This window comes from Mus caroli, chromosome 7, assembly GCF_900094665.2.
Source record: "Mus caroli chromosome 7, CAROLI_EIJ_v1.1, whole genome shotgun sequence".
Lineage (NCBI taxonomy): Eukaryota > Metazoa > Chordata > Mammalia > Rodentia > Muridae > Mus > Mus caroli.
This window is the reverse complement of record NC_034576.1, coordinates 64,487,791-64,495,218: the sequence shown is the minus strand read 5'-3', so window position 1 is coordinate 64,495,218 and position 7,428 is coordinate 64,487,791.

The window sequence follows — 7,428 nt, the reverse complement described above, 5'->3', positions numbered from 1 at the left end:
ACACTCACACACACACACATACATACACAGAAATGTATATATGTATATATAATTTAAAATATTCCTATTGTATTGTTTCCCTACTACCTCCCCAGTACCCCTCTAGTGCCCCCTTAATTTTAGATATTCCTACTGTATTCCTTTTCACAATCCACTCTCCTTACCCTAACTGTTTCTCCCTGTTTGCTCTTTCAAAGTCTCCTCTCTCCTCTCATTCCCAACTCGAATACAGTCCCATTCCTAGTCTGTTATTTTAGTCTAGTCTCTTACTTATGTCAGAGTATGCTTTACAAAACTTGTGTATTATCTGATATTTTAGAAAAAAAGCTTAGTATTTACTTTATCTAATGACATAACATCTGGAAAAATATCCAATGGAAGTGGGAACAATGTGTATCAGATGATTTTTTAAACGGCAAATATACTGAGGTATTTAGGAAGTGGTAACATTAGTTATCAGATAATTTTTAAAATGGCTGATAGACAGAGGTGTTTAGGATCTGTATATATTAGTTTTCCATTTATGTTTATGAAATTTCATTTTTGTAACTAATATTTGAATTATTGTTTCAAATCATGAAAGTGGCTATAGATTTTCAAAGGCTTTTATTTTCTTTTACTGAATGTTGAAATGATCATGTAGTCTTTTGTCATTACTTGTATTATTGTAGTACTTTGCATGAGCTCTTTATGTATGTTAAGCTATTCCTACATGTTTAAGTCACATTTACAGTATCATAGTTTAAAAAACTTTTCTCTCTGTTGAATGGATTTGATTGTATTTGTTAGTATATAAATTCATTTTGTATTTTTATTTGATGTTTTTCATATAATATACTTTGATTACCCTATTTCCACTTTCCCAACTATTCCTGGATATTGCTGTCTCCGTATCAATAAAATTTCATCCACCCTTGGCTATGTACAAAGTAACTTTCTTTGTGTCTGTCTCACCCTGCGATCAATAGAAACAAAAGAACAAAAAATGTCCAAGTAAAACCCACAAAACAAATTAGTACAAAAATAAAATTAAACAAATACCCACAAGAGAACAGTGAAACAAAAATGTATCTGTTTTCTGTGTTCCTGCTCATGGTTTCTGCCCTAGAATGTGGTTGATAGAACCAATCATACTCCATTGGAAAAATAAATGAGTTTTGCCTTTCTATACAGCAGGTATCAATTGCTAATAGCATGGTATTTGGTGTCTACTTTCCCTTCTTTGTACTAGCATTTCTGTCTGTTTTGAATATGTTCTAGTCCTATGTGTGCTGCTAGAGTCTCTTGACTTCCCATATTCATCAATGTGGTAAAGTTTGAAGAATACATCCCAATGAGGATGTAGCACAATGAAGTCTGTAGATATAGGTGGTCTCATATCCATGTACTTATAGTAACCTTAAATAATCAGTGGTTAAAGAATGAAAAGGTATATGAATTTAGATGGAAGAGTGATACTAGTGTTGTGGAGTAGATATTCAAGAATAGGTAACTGGATATATTTTTTTTCAATCACAAACTATTCAAATAATGATATTGCATAAACTATTTCATCAAAATAATTTGTTACTAATAAGTAAGTATATAGATTGTACTAGTCAGGCAATCTGTATGCACACATGTGCAGCATAAAAGTGCATAAACACATAAAAATTGATGAGAATGTGCATATATGTATTCATTTCTAACAAAGATATCTCTTAAATTATTTCTTTATCATTATGTCACTTCGGGATATTCTGTGTGAATTAGCTATATTTCTGGCAAAGTGTTTGTATCCACTTCTTCGTTTGACAATCTAAGCAGCTTTATGGAAGACATTATGGTAGAGATGAATGTGTTATATACTGGTATAACTCATTCTTATAATCCTAGATCTTGTGAAAACTGGCACAATCATATCACAAAAAATAAAAAGCACTTTTCACTTGGCTTCTCAGTCACACTAAGAAAATTGCATATAGAAATTGGGGTTTTCTATTAGATTTCCTCATTTGCAGACTCTGGGTACATGATCAACAATCAGGCACTAATGCCTGGTTTTGCTCTATTGTTAATTGAAAAGAAGCTCAGGATAAATAGCAATTTTTCCTGTCTTCTACTTTCTATTTTCTCAGAGGGTGGGATAGATAGATGAATCAGCAGTTCAGATCATGATCACCAGGCTTTTGCATTCTCTTCCTATTTAAGAGCTCTTTTCCTGACTGGTTTATAATCCATTCTTTATTATTATTATTATTATTGTTATTATTATTATTATTATTATTATATTATTTTACTATTATTATTATTATATTTTCTTCATTTACATTTCAAGTACTATCCCCTTTCCTAGTTTTCTCCCCGAATGTCCCCTGTACCCTACCCTAGCACTGCTCCACAACCTACCCACTCCTGCTTCCTAGCCCTTGCATTCCCCTATACTGGGGCATATAATCTTGGCAAGACCAAGGGCCTCTCCTCCTATTGATGGCCGACTAGACCATCCCCTGCTATAGCTAGAGACACAAGCTCTGAGGATACAAGTTAGTTCATATTGTTGTCCCTCCTCTAGGGCTGCACTCCTCTATTCATATAAAAGAAGATCCAATGAAATTGTCTGTAGCGAGAGTTTTTAACCAGTCAAACTTCTTGATATACTCCAGTACTCAAATGGTTCTGGGCATTACCAAAGCCTGTCTATGAGTTTCTCTAGAGAAGGAAAACTGTTCCTGAAATCTACAAGAGTCAGAGAAAATAGGAAGTACTAATTGTTTGATCCACAGGATTACAGTTCTGAGTTATGAAATACTGTCTCCTGTGCAACTAGTGTCTGTGTCTCTCTGAAGTCATTGATTCTCCTTTAAGATATTGCAGGTTTTTTTTTTATTAGTCTTGGAGTCCTACTTCATCTTCAATGGGCATGATTCACCTTTAGAATAGATTTCTGAAAGAGAACAGGTATTTGCTGCTTGTTACATTCCCTTGGGAAGTCCATTGTGAAGAACTGCTGCAGCTCTAAATCACATAAGGCATACCACTGGTCAGTCTCTGTCTCTGATGAACCCCAATCACCAGGTTGTATACACAGAAAGATCTAACTGCAGTAACAACTGGATACAACTCCTTGCCCTAGTGGGTAGAAAGAACAAACTCTGAACTTGAAACATTGGAAATTTCCAGAAAGTTCTGCCACAAATTACCTAATATAAACACTGTCTTCTACTCTATTCACTGTTCTGCTTCCTCTATATTGTTCACAGGAAGACATGCTCACCCATTACTGTTTATTGATAATAAACAAAATTCTATAATGCCTGAGGCACACAATTTTCCAGCCTCTATACTTAATGACCCCCAATCACCATATTCCACCCACAGAACATTCTACCTACCCTAACAGTCAGATCCTACCACAGCACTACAGTGGAAAAAGCCTAAGCTCTGTACTTGAAAATCCACTAATCCCCATTTTGAAAAATCACCTGAATTCTCTCCCTCAAAAAAACCTTATATAATCCCTGTTTTCTGCTTAGATATCCACTGGTTCTAGCCTCAACAGGGGCAACAACTCTCCTGGGTCTTTTCCTTGCAATAAATCTCTTGTTTGAGTTGTGATATGTCCTGTGATTTTCTGTCATGCATTGACTCACAACTGCCAGGACACTCCCCCAGCCCTTGGCTCAGAGCTCTTATATTTGCAAGGCAGGGAGAGATATTACCTTGCCCATTGACACTGTCATGTCTTTGAGTTGTAGGATTTTCACCTAATATCATCTTATCTGATGCATAAGATCCTCTCAGGACAAAGAAAAATAACAGCAGCAGTCCTACTTGTATTTATTCTAGTGCCAACAAGTGCTTCAGAGATTCAACTTGTACAGCCTATGTTATAAAATCATGGATAGATTGTAATTGAATTTTCGCAAATATTAGGTTTTATAATTTTTTTTCCTGTTCTTTTTCCATTCTTACTATGAGGTCAGGCAAGTAATGATAATATTATAAAATCAATTGTCTCTCCATGGTATAAAATCAGTATTTTACATGTCCATTGAAAGAAATTTACCCACTGTATTTCCTTATCATTTTTTGAAAATTAATCTCCCACTGACACACCACTATCTCTTTATTAGAATTCTGTTCACAGTAATTATTTCTATATCATAAGAATTTCTGCAGTCATACAGCTTTTCTGAATTCTTGATGACAATCGCAAATCTTTTCCAGTCATACCTATCATATTATGTAAATTTTCCATTTCATCTGTAGTATTATTCTGTTCAAGATTTTCTTCTCCTTTTTTACTCTTTTTTAGTAATTAATTAAATTTTTTACACTCCATATTTTATCCCCCTAATCCACCTTCCAACTGTTTCACATCCTATACCTCTTCCCTACCCACCTGTCTCCACGTGGATGTCCCCACCACCTACGGGGCACCTGACCTCTAAACTCCATGGAGCCTCCCATCTTTTGAGTGCTAGGTGAATTATCTCTGAATGAACACAGAGCCAACAGTCCTCTACTGTATGTGTGTTGGGAAACTCATATCAGGTGTTGTATTTTGCCTGGTTGGTGTTCCAGTGTTTGAGAGATCTCAGAGGTCCAGCAGACACAGTTCCTACAATATCTTGAATCCAAGCAGTCTCGAGACAGTGATGATGGTAGCATGTTACCATTAATGGCAAGTCATTCAGCAATACAACCATTGTTTATTTTGTTATTGGTCTTATTATTTACTATATTTTCCAGACTATTTTTCTTCCAGGTCAGTCCTTTGCTACCTAACAACTCAGCACAGTCATGTGCCCTTTAGAAAAATCAATATATCATGTCCTCACTGTTCCACCTTGGTATTACACCATGTAAAGGAAGAAATAGACTCAGTAATTTTCATTGTGACCTTGTACTTGTGTCTACCTAGAGTCCCACAATTTCATGTTATTTTCATTCTGTCTTTAGAGATCAGGTCTCTGTCATATATCCTGGATATTTATGATACTGTTCTAATTTGATTAATACACTCCGAACAGTAGGAATTACATTACTACTTTATATGCGTCACAAAATACTAAGACCTATTTAAAACCACACATTAAGAAGCTAAAAATGGCTTGCAACACCACAGGTAGAACAACTATATCAACCAACCAGACCCCCCTCCCAGAGTTCCCAGGGACTAAACCACCAATCAAAGAGTACACATGGAGGGAACCATGGCCCCAACCGCATATGGAGCAGAGGATGGCTTTGTAGGACATCAATGGGAGGAGAGGCCCTTGGTTCTATGAAGGCTTGATGCACCCATGTAGGGGAATGTGAGGGCTGGAAGGTGGAAGGGGGTGGGTGGGTTGGTGGAGGAACACCCTCTTACAAGCAGGGTGAGGGATATGGGATAGGGCATTTTCTGGGGGAGAGAAACTGGGAAGGGGGATAACATTTGTAATGTAAATAAAGAAAATATCCAATAAAACACAATAAAGTCAATTAATCTATTTCCTGAAACAGATTAATGAATTGTTTTGGACACTATGTTAGGTGCTCATTTTGGAAAGAGAAGCCCTTAGGGCTTCTTGCTGATACTATTGTGGGGGCAAACCTAAAAAGTCTGTGTGGCTCAGTGTTGGCTCTTTCACTTGAAGAATGCTTCTGGGACTCAGCATTCTCTTCTGTAGCAATGACATTCCTATTTATTACTAATCTCTATTGAATGAGTATGCAAGCATATGCATGCATACACAGTTTCATTCACTTGAATAGCACATTTTATGCTATTATATTACAAATTGCTGCTGTATTGATTAAGATATGTCCTGGTAATTTATTTTTACCATCACTCTTTATTGAAATATTATTCTGATAGGTAACTATTAGTATACTTTAGTTTTCATTATTATGATGATATATTTTCTCAGTGCATCAACAAGTTCATACTAGAGTCCTGAATCAAGCCCAAGTATTTTTTTTTAAATCTCAAGTCTGCATCACACCACTTACTATTATATCCATGTAGCATGTGAGTGTGTCACAATACAATTTACAGAAGCAATCTTCAAATTTCTGGAAATATCAAGTCCACAGATTGTTAACACAGAGTTCAAAGGGGGGTGACTAATCACATATAAGGGATGTTAATGAAGATGTATTATATTGAGTTATTAAACTTTTTGTTTTGAAGTTCTGCTTGTAAAAAACAAAGCAAGTATAAAAATCTGTTGTTAATAATGATGATGATTTCAGTAGAGAAAGTCACAAATACTTTACATCAGAACTTGAGCGTCCAACAGGTCCAGTTATTCGTGGGTCTCGAGGGGACTCCTCCTGAAACCAAATGGGGGGTGAGAGAGAAACGGAAGCCAAGCACAGAAAAGACATGGAGTCAATCTGAATCTTGTCAAGGCCTCATTGTGTTTAGCAAAATGTACAGTTTTTATACAAAAAGGGGAAATAACTCTTACACAGAAGGGCAGGGGAGGGGGCAGTGGTAATTTTCCTTGGTGACTACATTGATATCTAAAAGTTCATCTTGTGGTTATGACATCTGCTGTTTGGATCAGTCAGGTCTGGCATCATCTTGTGATAATTGTTGCTGACCTTCATCTGGACTTAGTCAGCTTGAGGAGAGGGTCCATCTGGGAACAGACTGTTGGTGACCTTGTTCTGGACTTAGTCACCTTGGGGAGGAGGTCCAACTTTATGTCCTAAGACTTGGTAGTTCACTTGGATTATTATAAAGAATTTAGTTTTGGCTCCCAACAAGAACTAGCTTTTATAGTGATGAATTTCCATTTCATTCATTCACCCATTGAATATGCTTCACATATCCTCTATTCAAGATCTTGTCCTATGCCTTTAAAGTATATTAAAGTGAAAACCATAACAAAGATATGGTTTATTCCACATTATTTATAATGAACAAAAATATTGCAAACATTTTACTTTACATAAATAATAAATATTATACTTAATAATTTGATAATAGTAGAGGGAAGTTACTTCTAATTAAATATAAAGAAGACAGTTCCTGATTGCTGGATGTTATATTGAAACTGTTTTGTGAATTTATTGCATTTTAAGAGTCTGATTGCATGGAAAGTTGAGTGGACACATAGTAGTATCTCGTGAACTGGGAGCCCTTAGTCCTGCTTTCTCCATAGGATGAGAATCAATAAGACAACTGAAACTGTGGGGTTGGAGCTGTTACTCATTTTTGTATTAAACTGTCAAATCTACTGTTAGCCTACTTGTCAATGCCATCAGAGATCTGATAAAGATATAATTCATCTGAGTAAACAGGACATAAACAAAACAGCTCCCGAATCTAAGAAAAATGTCACCTAGTGGCTATTATGTTCCTCCAAGATAGTCTCAATTTCATCTGGGGACAGAGGTACCAGTGTAGCATTTGAATTTTGTTGACAGTTTCAGAAGACCCAAGAGACTTAC